Source organism: Macaca nemestrina, chromosome 3 (genome assembly GCF_043159975.1).
Source record: "Macaca nemestrina isolate mMacNem1 chromosome 3, mMacNem.hap1, whole genome shotgun sequence".
NCBI classification, from domain to species: domain Eukaryota; kingdom Metazoa; phylum Chordata; class Mammalia; order Primates; family Cercopithecidae; genus Macaca; species Macaca nemestrina.
The window spans coordinates 51,174,582-51,201,706 of NC_092127.1; the positions used below are offsets into that span (position 1 = coordinate 51,174,582).

The 27,125-nt window shown below is 35.1% G+C and overlaps 1 protein-coding gene across 12 annotated transcripts in view; it reads left to right on the forward strand.

Moving 5' to 3' along the window:
• LOC105493253 (solute carrier family 7 member 11) overlaps positions 1-27,125 on the forward strand; it is a 788,950-nt gene that overhangs the window by 662,487 nt on the left and 99,338 nt on the right. The window lies entirely within an intron of this gene.

Below are 27,125 nucleotides of genomic sequence, written 5' to 3' on the forward strand. Positions count from 1 at the left end.
CGATGCACATACTTGGAAATGGATCCTAAGAAAAGATATCCTTATGTGAGTCCAACTTTAGGTGGAAAACCAGAACACTAATACTTGAAAGTAAAATAGCAGAGGAATCTGTGGATGTTGGGACAACTACAGATTGAGGAGGTGAGGATGAAAGGGGTTTAGGGCAGAAATAAGCCACTGAGCTTCCAATGGAATATCTAAAAGGGAATTCCTTTAAGGTCTAGGAGCACCTCCTAAGGTTCCATAACCATCACTCAGCAGTAGTAACTCAACATACCTTTCCTAGATTATGCCTTGACTAAGGAAATTTTCCCTTGGTTTATTACTCTCATGAATTCTGATGACATTTCACTCTAAACTCATAATTACTCAGTCATTTTTCCCTCTCTGGTTCCCACTTCTGTAGACAGGCCACTTACACATACCTTGAAGTCCTGTTCCTCCGCTACTCCCTGTCGTGGTTTCTTTCCTGTTTAGTCAATACCCACATTTACCGAACACTACAGACAGATCCTCCTTTTTAATTCCACTTTAGTTTTTATATTTTCTTAAAATATAAAAATGTTTTTCATAGAAACTATATAATGTTTAACCTGTCTGGTAATAGTCTATGCCTGAATGTAGTAAAGATTTGTTTCTGTTCCTGTCCCAATAGCCTTATCTATTGCCATTCTATATCTCTTCAATCTTCATTTTAAGTAAAAACACATCCAGCAGATATTGCCTCAACCTTGGGGCATTCTAGGAATAAGACTACTTTTTAAGGCTCAGTTTCATTCAATAGTTGTTACTGAGCACCATATTGTATAAGGTCCTGGGGATTTAAATAAGATATTGCTCCTATGTATGGAGTGCTTACATGCACTAGAAGAACAAAGAAATAAACAATTTTAAGATGATGTGATAAACCCATTGACAGAGGTTCAACTGTCTGTCTAAGCACTTGCTCATTCATTGATTTATTTATATGAAAAAACTTAGAGTGATATACATTTAAATTTCATTTTCTTGCAAGTTACCCTTCTTTAAAAGAATAAGATTACATAAAAGGTACATTTTTAGTGTATTTATCCATCATTATTTTAAAACAGATATTTTCAAATTGTCAAAACAAATATGATAATTTAATTACCAAGCATGAAAAAGAAATTTCTGTGACTCAAAGAACTATGGAGGCTAATCAAAAATGCCAAGGATATAAGGAAAACACTATTATTCTATGAAACCAATCACAAATAAATTTGATTTTTCAAAAATAATTTGGTACATGTATAACCAGAGAAATGGTACAGAGAATAGAAACTATCCCTCCAATTCTCCCAGTAAAATGTGTAGAGAAACAATAGCATGTGGATAAACTCTTGTTTTAAATAAAGGAGCGACCTCTATAAGTCTCTTGTTATTGTGGGTGATATCCTACCCATGACTGATTTATAAAGCGGAATTTATTTGTTTTTCCTAATTCTTTTGAGGATCGATTTGCTTCTGAAAAGTAAATTTTTAAAGAATGCAGAGATATATAGATTAATTCTTATAACTTTTCTCTTGGCATTTTCACCATTTATTATTGAGGATGATAGGTATTATTTTTCATATACTTGATTGAATAAATGCTTTTTCAGACCTCCCTCGGCAAGTGTCAGAGTAATTCATGTCTTATATAATCAACAGTTATTTACAGTTTCAATTATAAGTGATTAAGTGTCCTGTTCCCAAGAGTTTGTTAAACAGTGAAATGACCCCTTGATTTTAGCCTTCACACCCAATAATGTGAAGATAATTTCGTGCATTTACTTATATTTGGCATACCGATATTTTCTTGTGAAAATTATCAAATAGTTTCAACTGTTTTTGACTGTATATACTTTCTTCAAGCCTCATTCAAATATGACTTAAGGTCACAGATATCATCAGAAAGATTATTATACAACAAGGATACTATATCAAGCAAACAATCAGGATTCGACTTAATCAGATAATTTAACATGAACACCTCTTGTTACTTGCTGCCTTATATCCAAACTAGAGTAAATATTGTGGGTAGAAGTTTTTTTCTTGCATGTATTACCATTTAAAAGAGGGTCATGATTCTGAAAAAGTGAAGACATTCACATGTAGCTTTTATTATTCACAAATTCTATCTGACTATTTTGGAAATCAGAAAAAATGGAAAGTAGAAGAGAAACTGTATATGCACCATCATAGTTTCTTTTTTCTAAAGTAAGGTGTTTTAGACCATTTTATAAAATCTTGAAAGTCCTAAATTATAGAAATTATAGAAAGAATAGAAAATTGGAAAAATCCATAGCCTTATTAATAATTAAATATTTATTTATTTTATGTTTTTGAGACAGAGTTTTGCTCTTGTTTCCCAGGCTGGAGTGCGACGGTGTGATCTTGGCGCACTGCAACCTCCACCTCCCAGGTTCAAGCAATTCTCCTGCCTCGGTCTCCCAAGTAGCTGGGATTACAGGCATGTGCCACCACGCCTGGCTAATTTTGTATTTTTAATAGAGACGGGGTTTCACCATGTTAGCCAGGCTGGTTTCGAACTCCTGACCTCAGGTGATCCACCTGCCTCGGCCTCCCAAAGTGCTGGGATTACAGGTGTGAGCCGCCATGCCCAGCCAATAATCAAATATTTAAAATATGAATCTTAAAATGTAATTCTTGATTTAAGAATGAAAAAATACAGGCCGGGCGCGGTGGCTCAAGCCTGTAATCCCAGCACTTTGGGAGGCCGAGACAGGCGGATCACGAGGTCAGGAGATCGAGACCATCCTGGCTAACATGGTGAAACCCCGTCTCTACTAAAAAATACAAAAAAATATCTAGCCGGGCGAGGTGGCGGGCGCCTGTAGTCCCAGCTACTCGGGAGGCTGAGGCAGGAGAATGGCGGGAACCCTGGAGGTGGAGCTTGCAGTGAGCTGAGATCCGGCCACTGCACTCCAGCCTGGGCGACAGAGCTAGACTCCGTCTCAAAAAAAAAAAAGAAAAAAGAATGAAAAAATATTTTTTATTTCTTGAATTAATAATTTTTCTCCCACTAACACATAATAATTATTTTTATTTTGTTTTAAACTTTTATGTAAAATGTAACATATATACAATAAAGTAAACAAAAAATATGTGAATTATTACGAAGTAAATATGCCTGGGTATTCAGTGCCGAGACCAAGAAATAGATGATTGTCAACACTCGGAAGACTGCCTCATGATCCACCAAATCAGTATTCTTTCCCTCTGTCCAAGATATAACCACTGTTCTGACTTCTCAAATTGCAATATAATTTTGTCTATGTTTGCATTTTATGTTAACATAATCATATAGTACTCTTTGTGTTTGACTTCCTTGCCTCAATATTACATGTAGATTAACCCATGTTGTTCTGACGTACCTGGAGGCCATTCATTTTCACTGTTTTATAGTATCCCAATATATGACTAAAACAATCAGTGAAAGTTCTAGGCCATTGTCTCTTCAAGTATTACTTATGCCCTATTATCTCTCTTTTCTCCAATTACGCATATAATAGACCCTTTTACCTCTTTACTATATCCTGTATGTCTTCTATACTTTTTTCGATATGTTCTATTCATTTGTCCCTCCATGCTTTAGGTTGCTTATTTTCTTCTCACTTATCTTCTAGTTTACCAATTCGTTCTTTAGTCATGTCTAATTTCCTGTTGAATCTACACATTAAGTTTTCTTTTTTGACTAGTGTACCTTTTAGTTAGAGTTCCTAAATTTTTTTACAGTGTCCAGTTTTCTGACAAAATTCTTAATCCTGTCGTTTATGTTTTTTTGAGCTTAGGCAGCATATTTCTTTTGAATTATCTTTTTCTTACCTGCATTCTCTGAGGATCTGTTTCTACTATTTATTGCTTATTTTGTTCTTGATCAAGTTAATTTATCACTTCATGTGTTTATTTCTTTATAATTGAGTGTTGTATATTAGCTTTTAAGATTAGTAGAAATAGTTTGAGGCTTAAGATAAAATTATCTTTATTCAGAGAAGATTTGCCTTGGCATCTGGCAGGTAGATAAAAATTCCAGCAATCTTAGATTGTTTAAATACATTTATTTCATTTTTAGGTGGATTCCACTAGGAGAAAAGAGGATCTAAATGCCAGGCTCACCCCTCACATTCTATTCAACTGCACAGGATAGAATGATGTAATAGTGCGTCAGAATGATGTGATTGAAATGAACCCAAAATCTCTCATATAACGTTGGTCAAATTTATAACTGTCTTAGCCACCCTAGGTTTTCTCCTTATCCTCTAGACCCTTGCCCTAAAATTTGTGACTGCTTTGCTAGCTCTTTGAGATCCACAATAGATTAAAAGAAAAATTGTTAACTCCAAATTTTCTAGCTGTTCTTAAGATTACCTGATATGCTTTTACTGAAATCAGAACCTGTGTTTTTGTAACAATAATATCTATAAATGAGGCAGAATTTTATATTATAAATGTATAACACACAGATGTTTTAATAACAAGGAAACAGTAATAGATTGATATTAAAAGCTATTAAAGTAAACATTGACAATGTTTTGGAAAAGGCTGTTTTTCCATTTATCTGTATACTTTGAGGTACTATAGAATAACAATTAAGATGGGCTCTGGATCAAATTTTCTGGATTCAAGCCTCACACCTGCAACTCACTAGTTTTTGTGAAGTCAAGCATGTAATTTAACCTATTTAGACTTCACTTTCTTCATCTGTGAAATGGGGATAATAAATGTTTTTACTTCAAGGTTTGCTTGGGTGATAAATTAAATAATTAAAAGCACTTACAATGATTCCTGCATTTATCCAACATGATAAAGTGTTGAATATTATTATTACATTCTATAATGTATTATTATTATGCATAAAAAATTAGTAGATAATTTTGTAATGTATTGTTATATTGACTTCTTTCTATAATTATTATTTAATTAGTAAACAGATCGTGGTTACTGAACAGAGAAAATGATCATTCAGTGATAATATACAATTGAATGGGATGGGAACGTGTAATAGTTTTTGGAATTGTGGCATATTCATATCTCTTATATAATGCCATTCAAATTTGTAAATTACTCTCTAAGCCACTTGATTCAAGTCAGTGTACTTGGCAACTGGGTGGTTTCTATGTCTTCCATATAGCCAAACTAATATGTGATAATTCTGAGGAACTTCCTGTCAATTTACTTGTAAATCTTACTTATTTCTAATAGCGAGGGTTTACTTGTGAGGTTTATCTTCTATACATAGAATATAATACAATTTACTTTAACTTTAATTTTACACATGTTAAATTGCAGATGATATTATCCTTGCCTGCTAATTTACTTGGGTCCTAGACTAGTAACCTATCTCTGTATGTATTCATTTGTTTGCAGGCAAAATAATACATGGACCTACATACATTTATTTATTTACTTATTAATTTATCTGTAATTAATTTATTTCCTCTTTTTTCAGGTGAAAAATTTTATATTGATAATGACAGAATACTCTGAACATTGTAAGAAAGGATTAACCAGTAAGACCACTATAACATCAGTAAATATTAACTATAAACGATCAAATATAAATATATTGGCCAGGCGCGGTTGCTCATGACTATAATCCCAGCACTTTGGGGAGGCCGAGGCAGGCTGATCACTTGAGGCCAGGAGTTTGAGACCAGCCTGGCCAGCATGGGGAAACCCCATCTCTACTAAAAAATACAAAAATTAGCTGGGTGTAGTGGTGCATATCTGTAATCCTAGCTACTCGAGAGACTGAGGCATGAGAATTACTTGAACCTGGGAGGTGGAAATGGCAGTTAGCCAAGATTGCACCACTGCATTCCAGCCTGGGCAACACAGCAAGATTCTGTCTCAAAAGAAAAGGAAAGAAAAGGAGAGGAGAGGAGAGGGGAAGAGAGGAGAGGAGGGAAGAAAAAAGAAAAGAAAAGAACAACAAGAACAAATATATATATATACCTTCTCAAAATTCAAATTTTACAGAAGCATGCAATTTAAAAAATGATTTGAGAATATTTTAAGCAGAAGTACTGTATTTTGAAAAGAATTTTCATTGAGCTATAATGTAAGAAAATTTGGTATTTAAACAAGCAAGTTTTAGAACACTTTTAGTATTGAATTTAGTGAAGTAAAAATGAATAGAATGCTAGCAGGATCAATTCAGTGCTTAATAAGTATTTTTCTATTAATAAAAAATGGTACTTCAGAAGTAAAAAATGAGTATATAAAATTGACAAATTTGAGTCTACAAAAACTGAAATTTTCTACATGGCAAAAGATACCATAAAACATTAAAATATAGAAGATCATTTGTGAGACAATATTTGCAAGTCATATGGTAGAATAAATGTAATCAACTCTAAAAACAAAAAGCTCTTGTAAGTTAAGAAGACAATAAAAGGAAAAGTTATTTAGTACAAGATTGAACAAAAGACAAAGCAAGCCACCAATAAAAACAGAAATGCAAACAGAAAATAAATGTACAAAAAATATTAATCTGAAATAACTACATATTGAAAGATCAATGATTATTTCATTTCCACCCATAAGATAGTCAAAACTTAGAAGACTGAAAACATTCAGTTTTTTAGAGGGTGCAAGAATGAATATTTTCATGCATTTTTCTTAGAAGTTAAATTGCCACAGTTTTTGGAATGCAATCCAACAATATCTACTAAAATTAAGAGTATTTGTTCCCTTTGACATAGCAGTATATTTTGGGAAATCTATCTTAAGGACATAAACCATAAATATGTGAGAGTGTATATGAAGTGATATGTGAATCAGCATTGTATTCTGTGACAAAACTTGCAAACAAACTAAAATATTTATCTAAGGAATATCATGCATCTGGTAATCATATTGATATGCACAAGATATTAGTAAGAGGAAAATAAAAGCAAGACAAAGACTAATTTGTATAGTAAAAAAAACAAAACAAAACACAATTTTGTGAAAACAACACCACCACATTCTAATTCTCAGGAATTTATTTTTTTCTGCTTGTGTTAAAATAGGAAAAAGTTAGGAAGAACATGTGTGAAGCTATAAATATTGGGTACTTTAAAGGTAATAAAGGAAGGCTAGGATAAGATAAGATAAGATTTGTTATTTTTTTCTTTACATGACTTACGTCATTCTATATTAAAATGATCATGTATTGCTTTTGTAATTTGAAAGTAAGTTCTAATACAGCATAAAAAATAAACACAACAAATGTGAAAGCAAAAATTTCCTATTAATAAAAGATTTTGTAATAGTAGTTTTCTCTTATAAGGATAAGATTGTTCAAATTGTCAGCTATATTTGTTCATTAATTATAGTTGACATTCATTATTACGTAATATAATTCAAATTATTTTTCTAAAAAACAAGCATTTATATTTTTATCACGCATCTAAAAGAATTATCATTTTATTTCTGGCTTTTGAAGGCTTGCAAATATATCAGAATAATCCTATTCCTTAGAATCTTGAGTAAAAACATCATTTTATTAACCTTTTCATGAAAATTTATTAGAATCCTCTCAAATCACTCCATCTGGTTTGTTGTACAACTTTTATTTTTATTGTACCACTCTTTTATGTTTAAAAATAAAATATTAGTTTCTAAACTTATACTGTAAGTACTATGAGAACAGCTGGGCAGAGAGAACTCGAGAAATATTGAGTGAATAGTTAGGATACCTAAGTAAAATGTGACAGTTTTCTTCTTAAATGTGTAATAGATGACTAGAGGTATAAAAGAAATAATTGTTTCAAAGAATAGAGGATGTGGTAAAGGTAAAATAACATTAAACAAGTTGCGTGTTCTGTGGATACCGTGTCACTTTTCTCATACTGTTTTAGAAGCTGAATTTGTTGATTTACTTTTGGGATGTGTGGCATGAAATTTCTGAGAAGTTAACTCCCAAATTCAATTACTTTTTCCCAATTCCAATTTATTTAACATTGTTTGCAAACTTGGATGATTTTATGTCTGGTGTGTGAGTTATCTATGGTTCCTGTAACAAATTCTAGCACTTGGTAGCTTAACACAACATAATTTGATCATTTTACAGTTCTAGTGGTCGGAAGTCCAAAACAGTCTCACTGGGCTAAAGTCAAAATGTTGGCAGGGCTATATTCTTTTCTGGAGGCTGTAGGAGAGAATGCATTTTCTTTCCCTTTCCAGATTCTAAAGGCTGCCCATGCTCCTTAGCTCTTGGCTTCCTTCCATCTTCAAAGACAGCAATGGCCATTCAAGTCTGTTTCACGTTGTATCATTCTGACACTGAGTTTTGCCTTCATTTTCCACATTTAAGGACCCTTGTGCTTAATTGGGCCTACTTAGGTAATCCAGGAAAATCTCCATATTTTAAAGTTAGCTAATTATCTGACTGGCAACCTTAATTCCATGTATATACTTGATTCCCCTTTGCCAAGTAATCTAACATATTCACAAGTTCTAAGGATTAAGCTGCAGAATCTGTTTGGGGTCGTTACTCCGTCTACCACATTGTTTTGTTGCGTAACAATTAAATAGATTAGGAAGAATCAGAAATAATAAACCTTTTAAGAAAAATTTTATATATTACTGTTTTTAATTTCACCTTCTAGGAAGAAAAATGTGTAGGTATACTTTGAGATACAGTATTTCAAAATTTTTTCTTTGAAATTTGGATATCCTAAAATTCACATGGTCCCAAACTCTGGAATTATTCATTTTACTAATTATTCCTGAATTACTGCACCTTCTAAAATGATTTGTATTGTAAAAATAGATAAATTTCTTTTACGGTTTATACTTTAAAAGTATATATATTTGTCATTTAAGTAAAAGAATGATTTAATTCAAAATTAATAATTAATTTGCTGAAATACATTTTGCTGGCAAAAAAAAAAAAAAAATTGTTAGAGACTCATGTCTCTGAGACCGGAGTATTGCTTATCTTCTCACCTGATTACTGATTACTTTTGCAGCAAGATTATTGAGTTAGCTAAGGCATGGCTCCTTAGGCAACAAGCATGATTTAGAGGTCATCGTTTCTAAAAAGGACTGTGTACTCTCAAAGGAGGAAATGTCAAGTCCCCCGAATTTTCTCTTGTGAGAAATAAATAGATAAAAACCTTCATTCCATTCTATTTACTTAATTTAGTAATGAAAAACTTGTGCTTGTATACCATTTGCACTCTCCTGAGTTCTTAGGAATCTTGTTTATGCTAACTTTGGGGACAAAAGAGGAACAATGGGAAGTGTACACTAAACTAGTCAATATTGAATGCGTTATCGCTATTCTTAAATTAATGCATCTTTGTTTCACTTGCCTAATTTGCAAAATAGAGAGAGTAATGACGTTTGCTTCAAGTTATTTTCTAGCTGCAAACTTTAATAATTTAAAAACCTCTTTTCTTGAAGACTAAATTCTACTTAGCATCAAGAAATTTACAGTTATGGTTATTTAGATAGTTCTTCTCACTGTTAACTATGTCATATTTAATAATTGTCAATGAGAATAACCACTATTTTCTCAAAAATGAGTTTTTACAAGCTATTCTTTGCTAAGTAAGAAAATTGTAAGTACACAGGATATCGCTTAACACCTGTCTCGAGAGATGATCTTGCAATTTCATGGAAAGCAACTGGAGCTTTTCTTTGCACTGGCACTTTTCAAACGTGGGGTCATGCATGAGGAATCTCTGCTCCATCAGTTTTCTTGGCACATCAGGAGAAGTGTGTCTGTCTTACCATTTGTTACTTCCTGGGCCTTTAGACCACAGAGCTCCATGTCCACTGACATACATGTTGTTTTCCCCAAAGATTTCAAATGCTGTTCTTTCTGTAGGTCTTAGAAATTCATTGTGTTTTGCTTCCTCTATAAAATTGCCATGACTCACTGTGTACCTAAATAATCCTTCCTTCACAAATCTGTCTAATAAGTGGAATGCAATCATTCTTCATAGTAATCATTTATTTATTCACTCATTTATTTTCCTGTTCAACTTACAACTTACCTCTTTAAATTCTTTGGAGTGACTTGCTCTCTCATTATGCTCTAGTTAAACCGACTTCTGTTCAGTACCTCAGACATGCCAAGATTTTTTTCACCTTGAAACGATTGCATGCACTGTCCCGTCAGTCTGGACTGCTCTTCTTTTCTGCCTTCCACTGTTCAAAGCTAGCCCCTTCTCATCTTAAATGTTGCATTCTTAGAGGGGGCTTCTCTAAGCATCTTATGCTGACCAGTTTATCGCTTTGCCTGGCACAAGTTAGGCTTTCTGTATTATTTTTAACTTTTTGGTAGAATCCTATCAGTTCATGAGCAGAAGACCTACCAAGTTGGTATTGAATACTTAAGCACTCATTCAAGGAAACAGGGTCAGTCTGTCTGATTTACTCCCAAGTCTCTGAAGTCATCACATGGACAATGTTCCAGGAAGTCGTCATCTGTTCCCTTAAAGCACTGACAGGGATGTTCATGATTGTACATAGTTTGGTCTTTTCTCTCTTTCTCTCTTCAGTGACTTTGACCTCTCTATCCTTCTTTTCCAAAATTAATTTCATTAGCTTTAGGAGAATGGTAGATGTCTTAGTCAGCTTGTGCTTCCATAACAAAATACCATAGACAGGGTGGCTTAAACAACAGACATTTATTTCTCATAGTTCTGTAGGCTAGAAAGTCCAAGATCAAGGTGCTGGCAGATTTGGTCCTTGTATAGGGCCCTCTTCCTGGCTTACAGATGGCTGCCTTCTTACTATGTCCTCATGCAATTAAAACAGGAAACTTTGGTGTCTCTTTCTCTTCTTATGAGGATACTAATATCACAGGGCTTCAGCCTCATGACCTCATCTAATTCTGATTACCTCCCAAAGGCCTCATCTTCTAATACCATTACATTGGGCATTAAGACTTCAATATATAAATTTTGGGGAGACACAAACTATATTAGTCCATTTTGTGCTGCTATAACAGAATACCACAGACTGGGTAATTTATAATGAACAGAAATTTATTAGCTTACAGTTCCAAAGGTTGAGAGGTCCCAGATCAAGGGACTGGCATATGGAAAAGGCCTTCTTGCTGCATCATCTCACGGTGGATTGTGAGAAGGTAAGAAAGGATGAGAGAGAATGAGAGAGAAAGAAAGAGAGAGAGAGAGAGAAAGAGAAGGGTACTGAACTCCCCTTTTTATAACACATCCACTCTTGCAATAACAACATTAATTCATTCATGAGGACACCACCCTTAAGGCCTAATTACCTCTGAGTAGGCCTCACCTCATTGTTGCATTGGGGATTAAGTTTCCAACACACTTTTGGAAGATATATTCAAACCATAGCACAGACATTTGGTCTATAACAGTAGGCTTCCTTTGTTATTCCTGCAGTTTATACCTGACTTCAAAGATGTTAACTATGGCCACACCAACAACTTTTGTCCATTGAACCTGATTACCATTTCTGCTATCTTTAATCACTTTTTGGACATCGTTTTGGAGCAAAGTTTATAACCATGACATATATGTGGAGAATTTATTTCCCTTTCCTTCTGATGTATCTTTAAACATTTCATTCCTACAGCTCTCTCATGATATTTCTTACATCTTTTCGCGTAGAGGCATTTTTGGCACATGGCAGTCCCTAGGACAGAGAGGAAAAGATGTTTTCTTTTTCATATCAGCTATCAGTCTTCTAAGCATCTCAATGACCTATTCTAATCAAGGCTGAAAAGTGTCTCCCTGGGACAGGTCTAGAATTCCCTGCATTTTTGTGCCTTCTGAGTTTCCCCAAGTAGCTGGATAGCATACATTGCTCTGCCCATTCTACTAGATGAGCCTGCTTCTTTTATGGCATGCCCAAACCCTTTAGGAAGGGATGTCAGAATGTAAGACTTCGGCCACTTTTATACATTTTTTTCCTCCTTATTTCTATAGGAAGAGGCTCAATTTTTAAAAGACAAATCAGTATCTGAGTTTGTGTTTAAATGTTACTTTCTAGACATCCCTCTTTCACAAGAGCTCCCCGGAAACTGCACAGGAATCACCATCTTCAGCAAGCTTTATCAAGAATGCATTCATGAGATTCCCACTTTAAACATCCAGCCAAGCACTTTTATGTCTGCCCAGGGGCTTTAAAGGAGAGGCTGGAGAGTTCTCATTTTCAGCACCATCTCGGCTGTCGGTATTTCCCAAACCTGCACTGATGTCTGAGAATCCACATCAGAACTTTTGCATTTGTCCTCAAAGGATGTCACAACTTTTATTCTAAAATGCCCGTTGCATCTATTTCTAGGGATGGTAATGATTACTCTGTATGGACTAAGATAGGATTAATAACGATGCAGAATTGAACTCAATTATCAAGCTCTAGATATTTAATTGTCTTATTGAGAAAATCTGAAATTGAAGGGGCATAAAAACATGAAACTGTTTTACTTTTTTTCTCCTTGTCACCCTTTAATGAGATTTATGGGAGACTTAAAACTTGCCTGTCACTTTTATATTGAAAAAAGTCCAATCTGGCCTAGATTAGTTTAGAATTTCAGTTTCTTTTTTTCTTTTCTTTTTTTTTTTTAAGATGGGGTCTTGCTCTGTCACCTCAGCTGCAGTGCAGTGGTGCAGTCATGGCTCACTGCGGCCTCAACCTCCTGGGCTCAAGCAATCTTCCTGCTTCAGCCTCCCAAGTAGCTGGAACTACAGGCATTTGCCACCATAACTAGCTAATTTGTTTTTTTTGTAGAGGTGGTGTCTTGCTATATTCCCCATGCTGATCTCAAACTCCTGGTCTTAAGCAATTGTCCCACCTCAGCCTCCCAAAGTACTGGGACTACAGGCATGAGCCACTATGCCTAGCCTCTTGTCTAAAACTCTTATCCTTCCCTCACTGATCAGCCTTGAATTGTATGTGGAGGTAAGGATGTTCTTAGATTTATCAAAATAATAAAACAAAAACAAAAATAAAAATTGCCCAGTTAAATTTGAATTTCAGATAAACATTTTCTTTTGGTATAAGTATACTTCAAATAGTGCCTGTAGCATACTTTAAATTTTTTGTTTGTGTATCTGAAATTCAAATTTAATGGGTCATCTTGAATTTCCTTTGGTAACCTATTCTATTATCATAGACTCTGGGTCCTCCGGGGTCTTTGGTGGGTGGTGGTGAAAAGAAATGAGTATCTTTTGTGTAACTGAGCACATGATTATAAGCAATTCCTTCTTGATTGTTTCTCAGGGTTCTGCTGTGTTGCCCTGAGTCACCGATTTGCTACAAATATTTGAGCCCCAGGCTTCTGTTGGCCTGGAAACTTAAATACTTGATGAATCAGAGGAAACTTCAGGATAACTGGGACCAGGATTTCTGGGACAGTCTGTTTTCTTACGTAAAAACCTTCAGAGATGTTCTTTAAAATAATATTGGCCAATATTGTTGAGAAAACTACACATTCACACGTTAATACTCATTTTATTTTTAATCATGTGATGAATAATTAAATATTGAAATCACTTTTGGACTACTGACAATTTTATTATCAAAACACTTGAATGAGCTGTTGATGCTTGTAATTTTAAATGAAGCCAGCACCTGAAGGCCTCAGATAAAAATCTGTATTTCTCCACTCTGTCAAATGATGGGTAGTATACCAAAGTCACAAAGACATTTTTCTGAGTCCAGAAATAAAATATTCTTCATCATATTGATTTCCGGTGCTGCTTATTTTGCACTTTTGAACTTGTAATTTAAATAGTTATCACATGTACAGATATATACAGAGGTATGTTATACATATAAAATGCATATAAAGTATTCTTATTTTTTGAGGAATTTTGACAAACACAAACAAAGACAAAGACAATACCATGTCTCTACCAACAGTGAATGGCCTTTCCCTGTAACTGGGCATACTGGTGTTCAGATATTTAAAATAGCGATTAACGTTAGATTGTGAATACTTCAACTGGGATTTGAAATACAGATGCATATGAGATGGATTCTTTATAACCTACCTACCAGGTTGAGCTCAGATGGTTTTTTTGTTATCATTGTTGTTGCCATGGGAAGGGTACAAAAGACAATGGTAGGATGAAATCACGGAGATAAATTGATATACAGATGAAGTTTAGGCCGTGTAATAATAACTAAGTACCTATGATGTAGAGTTGTTTCAACTAAATAAGGTTGAATATATTAAAACACTTTGGAGAATGTAAACTATTATAGCCAAACATAATTATTTCATGTTTTACAATTCTGTTTCTCTCTATTTTAATATAAATATTGACCTAATAATCTGTGCATGGCAGGAATTCTTATTTTAAAAATTTGCAAAGATTTAAGGGGACTTTCTAAAAAGTTCTTGGAAGTCTTATGGTACTAATTATGCCCACTGAATAGAATGAAATTTTCTGAAAATAATTTTCTTTGGAGCAATGCAGATTTTAGTGAATCATATGTTTGAAGACATCTTTAATTGAGAAAAATATTGCAAAGGTAAATAAAAGCATATTCCTAGGCACCCTTAAATAAATATAGTGCAATAAAGTATAAGATAAAAATCTACTTAAACACATAATTAGCTTGGCTAATCTTTCTTCTCCCTATTCTTTCTTCTCCCTATTCTTTCCTTCCTAATTGTTATAATATTGACAATGTTATTTTTTTCACAAATTTCTATTAAAGATTTTTTTCCCCCATATCATAGAGATAATGGTCACAGATGTTGTTAGTAGTTCCAGATTCCTTATCTCTCCAAACTTTATCTTGATACTGTGAATAAATTTCACAGAATTAATTTCAGAATTAAAAGGGAAAAACCATAATTTCTGGCACATTTATGCCTGTTTGTGGTTTATAACCCCAGAAGTTGTCAAACTTTGTGTTCAGTTTACAGATTTTGAATACAAATAAAAGATGACACGTACTGTGTGATTTTTAGTTCTGTGACTTATAACTGATACACATTCAAGTGTTGGTGCATATATATAAGTATATAATAATTAAATACATATGTGTGTATATATGTACATTTTTAAAACATAGAAACATAAAAGACTAGATTTCTATTTTACTATTTCATGATCCTATCTCAGTGGTAACAGTAAGATGTAGTTTATAGACAAGGTATTTTATATATAAGATTATTTGAATTGTGAAGAAATAATCCCTTTGTTGAAAAAAATTGCGGTCTCACACCTGTGAATACTTTGTAAACCATAAAAAACAAAACGTCCAAAGTTGATCTGACAGCTGAAGATCAAGGGCACATATCAAACTAAAAAACAGACATAACATCTGATTTTTCATTCTAGCAAGACATAGCTCATATTTCAGTTTATGTCTTTTCTAATTGATTCAGCAGGCCTGACATTGAACTGCACATAATATAACCAGTTTGATGAGGTGCAACCTATCCTAAGGTTACCAGGAACTTAAAAAAATTACACATATGTTCCTAAGTCTAGAGCTTCAAAATTGGACACAGTTACTTGCAAATATATTTGAAAATAAAGTTTTCAATTGCTCTGCAATTTTAAGAGTTACTGTGCTGAAAAGGATGTTCTTTGGAATAAACAGCATGGTAGAGACAGAATCAAAGTATGTTCATATTAGGAAATATTGTATTATAGTACAGCAATGATTTTTGCATTTCATTAATGAAACAAAAATTTATTTACTTTAAAATAGGGAGGTAAGCTAGATAATTGTGTCATTTCCTTTCTAGCTTTAAAAGTCTGTAAGTAAATAGTAAAGGTCACTATCATAAAAAAATAAAACAGTGAAGCCAAATGGAGATTTTCTTCTTATACTCTACTACTTGGATCTTTGCTCTGCCTTTTCCTTTCAAATGATGTTTTCCTTAATATATCCTAACAGGAATAATCAAGCTTTTGTGAAGCAAAGAACTGAGTGATGAGATAAATAAGGACAAATCCAGAAAGGTAGCTGATGTATTTAAAGTCCAGGACCAGATGGATTCACAGCTGAATTCTACCAGAGGTACAAGGAGGAGTTGGTACCATTCCTTCTGAAACTATTCCAATCAATAGAAAAAGAGGGAATCCTCCCTAACTCATTTTATGAGGCCAACATCATCCTGATACCAAAGCCTGGCAGAGACACAACAAAAAAAGAGAATTTTAGACCAATATCCCTGATGAACATCGATGCAAAAATCCTCAATAAAATACTGGCAAACCGGATTCAGCAACACATCAAAAAGCTTATCCACCATGATCAAGTGGGCTTCATCCCTGGGATGCAAGGCTGGTTCAACATTCGCAAATCAATAAACATAATCCAGCATATAAACAGAACCAAAGACAAGAACCACATGATTATCTCAATTGATGCAGAAAAGGCTTTTGACAAAATTCAACAGCCCTTCATGCTAAAAACGCTCAATAAATTCGGTATTGATGGAACGTACCTCAAAATAATAAGAGCTATTTATGACAAACCCACAGCCAATATCATACTGAATGGGCAAAAACTGGAAAAATTCCCTTTGAAAACTGGCACAAGACAGGGATGCCCTCTCTCACCACTCCTATTTAACATAGTGTTGGAAGTTCTGGCTAGGGCAATCAGGCAAGAGAAAGAAATCAATGGTATTCAGTTAGGAAAAGAAGAAGTCAAATTGTCCCTGTTTGCAGATGACATGATTGTATATTTAGAAAACCCCATTGTCTCAGCCCAAAATCTCCTTAAGCTGATAAGCAACTTCAGCAAAGTCTCAGGATACAAAATTAATGTGCAAAAATCACAAGCATTCTTATACACCAGTAACAGACAAACAGAGAGCCAAATCAGGAATGAACTTCCATTCACAATTGCTTCAAAGAGAATCAAATACCTAGGAATCCAACTTACAAGGGATGTAAAGGACCTCTTCAAGGAGAACTACAAACCACTGCTCAGTGAAATCAAAGAGGACACAAACAAATGGAAGAACATACCATGCTCATGGATAGGAAGAATCAATATCGTGAAAATGGCCATACTGCCCAAGGTAATTTATAGATTCAATGCCATCCCCATCAAGCTACCAATGAGTTTCTTCACAGAATTGGAAAAAACTGCTTTAAAGTTCATATGGAACCAAAAAAGAGCCCGCATCTCCAAGACAATCCTAAGTCAAAAGAACAAAGCTGGTGCCATCACGCTACCTGACTTCAAACTATACTACAAGGCTACAGTAACCAAAACAGCATGGTACTGGTACCAAAACAGAGATATAGACCAATGGAACAGAACAGAGTCCTCAGAAATAATACCACACATCTACAGCCATCTGATCTTTGACAAACCTGAGAGAAACAAGAAATGGGGAAAGGATTCCCTATTTAATAAATGGTGCTGGGAAAATTGGCTAGCCATAAGTTGAAAGCTGAAACTGGATCCTTTCCTTACTCCTTATACGAAAATTAATTCAAGATGGATTAGAGACTTAAATGTTAGACCTAATACCATAAAAATCCTAGAGGAAAACCTAGGTAGTACCATTCAGGACATAGGCATGGGCAAAGATTTCATGTCTAAAACACCAAAAGCAACGGCAGCAAAAGCCAAAATTGACAAATGGGATCTCATTAAACTAAAGAGCTTCTGCACAGCAAAAGACACTACCATCAGAGTGAACAGGCAACCTACAGAATGGGAGAAAATTTTTGCAATCTACTCATCTGACAAAGGGCTAATATCCAGAACCTACAAAGAACTCAAACAAATTTACAAGAAAAAAACAAACAACCCCATCAAAAAGTGGGCAAAGGATATGAACAGACATTTCTCAAAAGAAGACATTCATACAGTCAACAGACACATGAAAAAATGCTCATCATCACTGGCCATCAGAGAAATGCAAATCAAAACCACAATGAGATACCATCTCACACCAGTTAGAATGGCAATCATTAAAAAGTCAGGAAACAACAGGTGCTGGAGAGGATGTGGAGAAATAGGAACACTTTTACACTGTTGGTGGGATTGTAAACTAGTTCAACCATTATAGAAAACAGTATGGCGATTCCTCAAGGATCTAGAACTAGATGTACCATATGACCCAGCCATCCCATTACTGGGTATATACCCAAAGGATTATAAATTATGCTGCTATAAAGACACATGCACACGTATGTTTATTGCAGCACTATTCACAATAGCAAAGACTTGGAATCAACCCAAATGTCCATCAGTGACAGATTGGATTAAGAAAATGTGGCACATATACACCATGGGATACTATGCAGCCATAAAAAAGGATGAGTTTGAGTCCTTTGTAGGGACTTGGATGCAGCTGGAATCCATCATTCTTAGCAAACTATCACAAGAACAGAAAACCAAACACCACATGTTCTCACTCATAGGTGGGAACTGAACAATGAGATCACTCGGACTCCGGAAGGGGAACATCACACACCGGGGCCTATCATGGGGAGGGGGGAGGGGGGAGGGATTGCATTGGGAGTTATACCTGATGTAAATGACGAGTTGATGGGTGCAGCACAGCAACATGGCACAAGTATACATATGTAACAATCCTGCACGTTATGCACATGTACCCTACAACTTAAAGTATAATAATAATAAATAAATTAAAAAAAAAAGAAAATTTATGTGCAATATTTGTATTTTATCAGTTTTTCTCTGAAAGCTGTCTTAATAGAGAAATTATTTTCCTATAATGATCAAGACAATATTCATTACAGAAACATTCTAAGTAGAATAAATTATAAAACTGCTCAGAGTAGCACAGCTTATAATATAATTCCATCAGCAGTGTAGCACCATAGGATGGATTTTCAATAGTGAAGTATGAATGCAATAGATATTTAATATAGAATATGATGACTAAATGAATTATTTTTATGAATAATAATTTCTAATCATTAAAAAAATTGTATGAAATATTTAGAAATTTTTGGTAGAATTTAGAAACAAGTCAGGATTGTGTCAATCCATCCATCTTGCAGATTAGAAAATTGAGACCTAGATAAGATAAATCATTTGTTTATTGTCTCATTAACACCTGGTACAGAATAGACATGGAGGACCATTCTTAATTTATCAGACTCACTCCCAAGTGTAAGAATGCTTTTAGAATACAAGACTGTCATATTAATATGTATCGGGTAAATCTCGTATCAGAAAAATTTTACATAACTTCATACCGAAAAACCTGTGTAATATTTCATAGTCACTCTGATGTAACGTAAGTAAGATATCTTATGATTCTAATAAAGGTTTTGATTCATGGCACAATACTTTCTAAATACCAAGGTGATTTATTATTTGAACATTGTGGGTTCTTTGTGTAATTGTATACTTCAGTTCTTAGACATACAGCATATGATTTATTAATGGATAGAAGGTTTTGCTTTTGAACTTCAGACCTGTTAAATGGAGGAAAAGAAGTAGTTTGAATCTTTGGAATATACATCATAATAGTACAATATTTAGTATATTAAAAATTTCAATTTCATAATCAAATTTTTCTTATAGTTTTGTTTGATCATTGATGACGTATTATTCTTTGGGACATGTTGGCAAAGATGCAGTCTTCTTCATGTAGATGTCCTTAGAAGGTTACAATTTATAATACATTGGCACTTTGTATGGAACAACAGAGGCTTCAGATAAAGTTGCTACTTCCTAAGAATCCAGAATTCAAAAGAGAGAATAACAGATGTGTTCCTAAGCATACTTCTCTATACAAAGAAAAGAAATGAAGAATATTAAGAGGTCAGGGTATATATCGATAAGTTAGAAGTTGAAAAGAGATGGAGTCAACCTGAAAAAGCTTCAGAAAATAGATATACCTGAAACAAACATTTAGACATAAGATACAATATGCTTTCCTGGAAATTGTTCCAGAAGTAAGAAGTAGCTCTGGGATTTAAAGGTCGCTCTGAAGCAAGAAAAGCATATTGCTAGAGAAAGTATAAAGCAGAGGCTAGTGAGAAATGAGATTGACAGTGTAGAACTGTAAAGGAAGAGAATTAGACATTAAAGAGATGTGTATGCACGTGACTTCTAACTGCGTACAGTCCACACTGTATGAAACACAGAATTGTGGACAAGAGCATGACCCTAGAAGCTCAGCTCTATAATTTAAAAGTTCTCTCTAACTGTAAAATGTGGAAAATAATTCTACTTGACAAATGTTTAGCACTTATTAAATTTATATTTTGTGCCAGGAGCAAAGCACTTTGCATATATAAATTCATTAGCCATCAGGATAACCCATTGGAGTAAGTTTTAACGCTTTTGTTATGAGGATTAACTGGACAAATAAGTGCCAAGAACTTAAGTGAACTTCAAAAGTTAGCAATTAGGATGATCATAACGAAATGCTCTTCAAATGAAAAAAAAGTAAGTTTAATCAAGATCTAGTTATACCATTGTTGTTAGTGATATCACCAATGTCAAGAGAGTAAATGAACCATTACAGCTGAAGTTATTTGTGAATTCAAGCTTCATTTTAGTATCTGAAGGTCAGAACAAATCATCTTGTAAGTGTTCTGATGCTTCACATTTGTAAATCAACTATTTTTATTTGCTCATTGTCTTTCAGGAGGTGCCTATTTTCACTGCACATAGATATGCCTCGAGAATGGGTTTTCAATGAACACATTTTTGGTTTTGGCTGCCTGTTTCTGTTTAAAATAAATGTAATATAACAAAATCCATTGAGTGCAGCAAAATTTCAGATTCTGGTTGAATTTACTTAAATTTCCACCCCTTGTCTACAGCAGTTTTGAATGTTTTTCTCACGTGCCCAGGGTTACCCAAAATTTCAGCCTTCTTAACAGAGCTTTGTAGAAATAGTGGGGCCCAAGTTTCTTCAACATGTTGGAGCAGGCACTGCTCCTAAGAGACTGGAAGTTAATGACTTTAGCTAAAGCTGAAACTTGCTTTCATGTCTCCCTCCCTGATCTGTGACATAGAGCAATTAGAGTTAAATAAGATTGGTATATTGATGCCTATAACATGCAAAACTGGTGCCTGTATCAATTGCAACTAAAGAAAAGAGCAAAAGATTGATGCCTCCTGATTATTCACCCTAGGTAATGAGGAAACAGAACTGTATTTTTTATTAGATTTTGTGGGTTTTGATTTAAATATAATGCAACCTTAAAAGTTTTAGCTTTTCCTAGTTTTCAAGTATTTTATTTGTATATTTTACTTTAGTCATTTAAAATAATTTTTATTCACCAAAGCAATATGAAGTACATGATGCAGCCATATGTCAACTAGGCACATGATCACGATTCTTAAGAACCTATGGTTGGGCAAACATTAAGGATATATTTTCAATATAGTTTTTTTAAAAAATAGAATGACACAAGTCCTCAACTACAAAATATTCTTGAATATGATTAGGAATTATTTATGCAACACATTCACCTCAACATGGTGGTATTTTGTCTGTTATCATTAGGTTGCATTTTTTAGACATAATTGTTAAAGATAATATGCTAAACTGAAGAGCATATTGCAAAAGTGGGGAGTTGAGCTCTGATGCTTTTCAGATAGGCAAAAAATAAAAAAGGTGGGAATAAATTTTGAAAAATATTTGTGAGACTAAAATAATGATTGCAATAAAAATGTAGGAATAAAATATAGACTGTGTTCCTGTAAACTGGTAAACCTCCTTGGCTGAGCTCCAGGTAATGTCCTTTCTGTGTGAGCATTTGTTGTTTAGGAAGATGCAATATGCACATTGAGATGTCAGGAAAACGAGCCCCTCTAGAATCTGTTGACAGCAATTCAACTCTTAACTCTGAGAGCACATATGCGATCTGATATTACTCATCCAGAAGAGTTTTTTTTTTTTTTTTTCATACTCAGGATGTTGTTTCCAGTTTTATTTTTAATTTATTTCTTACGACAGAGAATTTGTATTGACTCGTTTTTTCCCTGCATTCTGTTTGTTTTCAATGTTTATTTCTTTTGAGCGTGGCTCTCTGCTCTATTACTTAGTCAACTTCATAAATCAGATTCTTCTCTGATCTGACTTAAATCTCATGTGAATATCCTGATTATTCTTATACCATCCTTTATCAGCAGAAGTGATGACTACCTTCAACAACAACACAGAGGATGTTTTGTTGCAAAACTACATCTAGAATTCACATGTATTTAAGAAACATAAAAAGAAAGCATTTATCTTTATTGGAATTTGTATGGAGTAGACATACATTTATATATATTTCAACTACTAGTTTTTCTCTGGGGATGCCAGAAAATAATGCAGTTTTAGGTTTCAAGACTTCAAAAATGGTGTCGGATTTTCCACAGTTAAAGAAGCGATATAACAGAATGCTGAAAACACAGATTTTGGAGCGAGACATCTTTAAGTCCAAGTCACTTCTCATGGGACTTACTCACCATTTTCAGATTTCCTTAAACTCCTTGAGACTCTGTTCCCTCATCTGTAAAATATGGATTGTAGTATATAGGTCACAGGATTACTATGAACATTAAATGGAATCATGTGTGATTAGCAAAGTAAAACATCAACAGTGGAAGATGACTATTATAAAGAGGGCGGAAGGCCGGGTGCGGTGGCTCAAGCCTGTAATCCCAGCACTTTGGGAGGCCGAGACGGGCGGATCACGAGGTCAGGAGATCGAGACCATTCTGGCTAACACGGTGAAAACCCCTCTCTACTAAAAATACAAAAAACTAGCCGGACGAGGTGGCGGGCGCCTGTAGTCCCAGCTACTCGGGAGGTTGAGGCAGGAGAATGGCGTAAACTCGGGAGGCTGAGCTTGCAGTGAGCTGAGATCCGGCCACCGCACTCCACCCGGGCGACAGAGCAAGACTCCGTCTCAAAAAAAAAAAAAAAAAAAAAAAAAAGAGGGCGGAAATTTTATCAAATGGCAATAAGGAGTTTGGAGCTGTTCCCATTATATCATATATTCCAGTCATACTTGCTCTTGCCACATGAAACATGAGGGGTAAAGTAAATGAGCCAGGGATGTGTAAAAATTATTCGACAGGAAGCCCCATCAACAACCTGGTCCTGACAATGGAGAACAGTAAAGGGGAGCATACTGTTCAAAGGATGGTAGAAGAGGTTTACAGTGAATGAGGGGCCCTGGTCTGGCTCTCCCTCATTTGAAAGAAAATAAAAGCATCAATTTAAACAAAGGCACCAGAATATCTTATATCTCCCTGGCATCATTCTAGGCAAAGGGGATGCAGTAATGAACAAAGGAGACAAAATTTTCTGATTTCTTAGAGTTTGTAAATGCATGGGAAACGTAGGCAACAGATAAGAAAAACAGGTAATTTATAACATATGACAGAAAAGGAATAAGTGCTCTGGAGAAAAATCAACCAGAAAGTAATTGAGAATGTTGTGAGGAGCAAAGGGTTATTTTATCCCACATGGTCAGGGAAGGCCTCAATGTTCATGATTTGAAAGAGGTAGGAAGCCAGCAGATTTCTGGGACTAAAATATTCCAAACAGAAAGAAGAACAAGTGTAAATGCATTTAGGCAGGAAGAAAGATGGCATTCCCTCAAAAACAGTACGAAAGGCACTGTGGGGAGTGGGGGAGCAGCTGCTATCAAAGAACTGAGGGACCTTGCAGGCATTGTAAGGACTTCTGCTTTCATTTAGCCTGAGTTGGTAAGCCAGAGGAGAGACCTGATAAGACTTACTTTAGAGCAACATTCACTCTGGCTTCTGTGTTGCAAGTTCTCAGTGATCTGTAAAGGAGATTAGGAAGACGGTTTCTTTAAAATCTTAACATGTGAAATGGTAGAATAAATGGTAAGAATAGTAACATATATTTATTCAAATTTTACTATACACCAAGTATAGATCCATCTTGTAGAGATTTAATATTATATAATCTCATTAACTTCCTCCAATAATATGACATATGGTACATATATTATCCTTATCTTATGGGTAGGAAGAAGAGTTTACAGAGTTAAGGAACTTTTCTAAGATCACAGAGCTAGTGAATCACATTGAGAAGATCTGGTTCTAGAGTTCAGACTCTAATATGTCTTCCCCCACAGGACATTAAATGAGATCTAAATATTTTATACCTATGTGTGTATATAGATTTTTAAAAATTCAGTTCTTTCCACTATGTAGTTTAATTATTAGTGTTTAATCAAATACACTGCCTTTTGTATTAATGACCATGAGTGAACGAAAATATCTTCACAGATCCACATACTGTATTTTGTAGCAGGGACTGATGGTCACCAGTTTTCTGTAAATCATATCAAATACTACTTAGATTAGCAAATGAATTATCAGCTATGGTAGAGTATTTAAAACACTGATTCATAAATGTAGGCTCTGTATATTTTGACAGTATTTAGTTGGTATAGATGAATGGTAAATATGATTTTTAAATGTACACTATATTCCTTTTTTCATTTTGATTTATGATTTGGAATCCTGACTAAGTCTCTCTGGGAAAACAGCAGATTTTAAAGTAGATTAGAGTGAATAGATATTTGCTTTAAATATAAACCTTCTTTGAAATGTCTTCTGCTCAGGTTCCACTGATACGGTTAAAGTTCAAAGTGCAGTGATTGTTTTGAAAACTAAACATTCTTCAAGAGCCCTAAAAAACTAGTTTAAAATGTTAGTGGAGATATGCACTTAGCAACAAACCACAGCTTTAAGTAAGTAGAAGACACATCTCACTCGCATTTCATATAGAGAGGCTCATCTTAGCTTATTATAGACTCAGTAATACCACCCTAAAGATGTCCAAATCCTGATCCCTGAAACCTGTGAGCATGTTACCTTTGCCATACAAATTGCAAAAACAACTTTACAGATGTCGTCAAATTAAGAACATTGAAATTAAGAGATTATCCTGGATTATCTGGGTGGGCTCAATGTAGTCGTAAGCATCCTTTTAAGAGAGAGGCAGAAGATCAGAAAGGCAGAGAAATAGGAGATCCACACTTTTTTTTTTTTTTTTTTTTTTGAGGTGGAGTCTCACTCTGTCGCCCAAGCTGGATGGCAGTGGTGTGATCTCGGTTCACTACAAGCTCCGCCTCCCAGGTTCACGCCATCCTCCTGCCTCAGCCTCCTGAGTAGCTGGGACTACAGGCGCCCGCCACCATGCCCAGCTAATTTTTTATATTTTTAGTAGAGACAGAATTTCACCGTGTTAGCCAGGATGATCTTGATCTCTTGACCTCGTGATCCGCCCGCCTCCGCCTCCCAAAGTGCTGGAATTACAGGCATGAACCGCCGCGCCTGGCCTAGGCTTCTGTTGTCTCTTTTTGCAAAAATAGTCAAAGCTATTTTACTCAGCTTTTACAGTCAGGCACTGGGCTGAGTAATTTAGGTTCTTTATGTTATGTATTTCTCAGAGCCTTATAAAGATGTGTTAGCTCTATGTTACAGATAAGAAGACCTGGGCTGAGTGTGTGTGAGTGACTCAAGGTGGTAGAGCAGAATGTTTACGGGACCCTGGTTCCTGAGGGTGATGAAGGGTCCAGGTCTCACAAAAGAGATGCAGTGATGGTAGGGCTCTAGCCCCAGAAGAGAATGTGGAGAGAAACTGAGACAGAAACTTATTAGCATAGACTAGGCTAGCATGTGGTGGGCTTGGAACAGTAGTAACAGGCTGGGCATGTGGGTGAGCAGGGGTATCTGAGGATCTGACCACTGGAGAAAGGGTAAGAAAGCTTTCTAATCAGAGCTGCTCACTGAATGAGGTTGATCATTCACTACCTGCTCTCATCATCACCCTGGTGTAGGACTTGAGAGAAATAAACCCTCCCATGATAGTGAATCTGGAAATAAGGGGAGGAGTCAAGAAGATGCCACAAGGCTACAAACAAAAGGATAAGTTGTCAGTTTTTAACCAAAGGTCCCCAACTTACTAGAAAGTCTACTGAATAGTTATATAATTATTCTAAAAACACATGAAATAAAAGGCTACTCTATCAGAATGAGCAAGGTATACTTTGAAGGCTTCCATGCCAAAACAAACAATTAGCAAACCCAAACAAACAAAAAACCATCCTACATATACCTCTAATTGATTTTAATTAGAAAGTATTTCTTTGAGGTTAAGGCTTATAGCAACCATTCACACTTTGCATGAAGTTCTCCAACAAAAATTGCTTTTTTTTAATTTTTATAAGTAAAGAAAAATAAGTTATCAGTGAAGAAGGAATTATTTTGTGTTATGGGGCACTTTAATGAAAATTGGATACAATTGGGGAAGTGGAACAGTGCAAGAAAGAACAAAAATATTCAGCTAAAAAAGGAGGAGGGAAGGATGATCAAATGATACTAACAACAAATTTTTCCTAATTTTCCATTTTAAGTGTGCCACTGAAAATTTTCTCTTTGTAAGACTTTGCATGACACAGATTGCCTGTATGTTATCTTTTAAAACAGGAAAAATGTTTTGGTTTTGTCAAATCCATAAAATGGTTGGCTCCAATTTCTTTCTCTCTCATATTTGAAAATGTGTCATAGAAACATGAGTTATTGTAATTGGATGTTTTTCTCATGGCACTCTATCTTAGTCCATTTGGGCTGCTACAACAAAATATCATAGACTGAGTAGCTTATAAACAGCAGAAATTTATTTTTCACAGTTCCGGAGGCTGAAAAGTCCAAGATCAAGTTGCAGGCATTTTTGGTGTCTGGCGAGAGCACATTTCCTCCTTCATAGATGGCACCTTCTTGCTGTGTCCTCACATGGTGGAAAGGGCAAGGCAGCTCCCTCGGGCCTCTTTTATAAGAACACAAATCCCATTGAGCCCTCATGATTTATTCACCTCTCTAAGCCCCACCTCTTAATACCATCACATAGTGATTAGTCTTTCAACGTATGGATTTTAGGAGGATATATACTTCAGACCATAGCATACTCTCGGTTAAAATGACCATAAAACACTCAGCCATGCACATCTATTTTTTTAATGGCTCTTTTCTATTGCTCCTTCCCTACCTATATATCTTATTTCTCCTCCCTTCCTTCCTTCTCTGTCTCCTTACCTTCTGATCTGGTTAGGCTTTGTGTCCCCATGCAAATCTCATCTTGCATTGTAATCCCTAGGTGTTGAGGGAGAGACCTGGTGGGGGGAGGGCGGATCATGGGGCAGGTTGCCCCATGCCGTTCT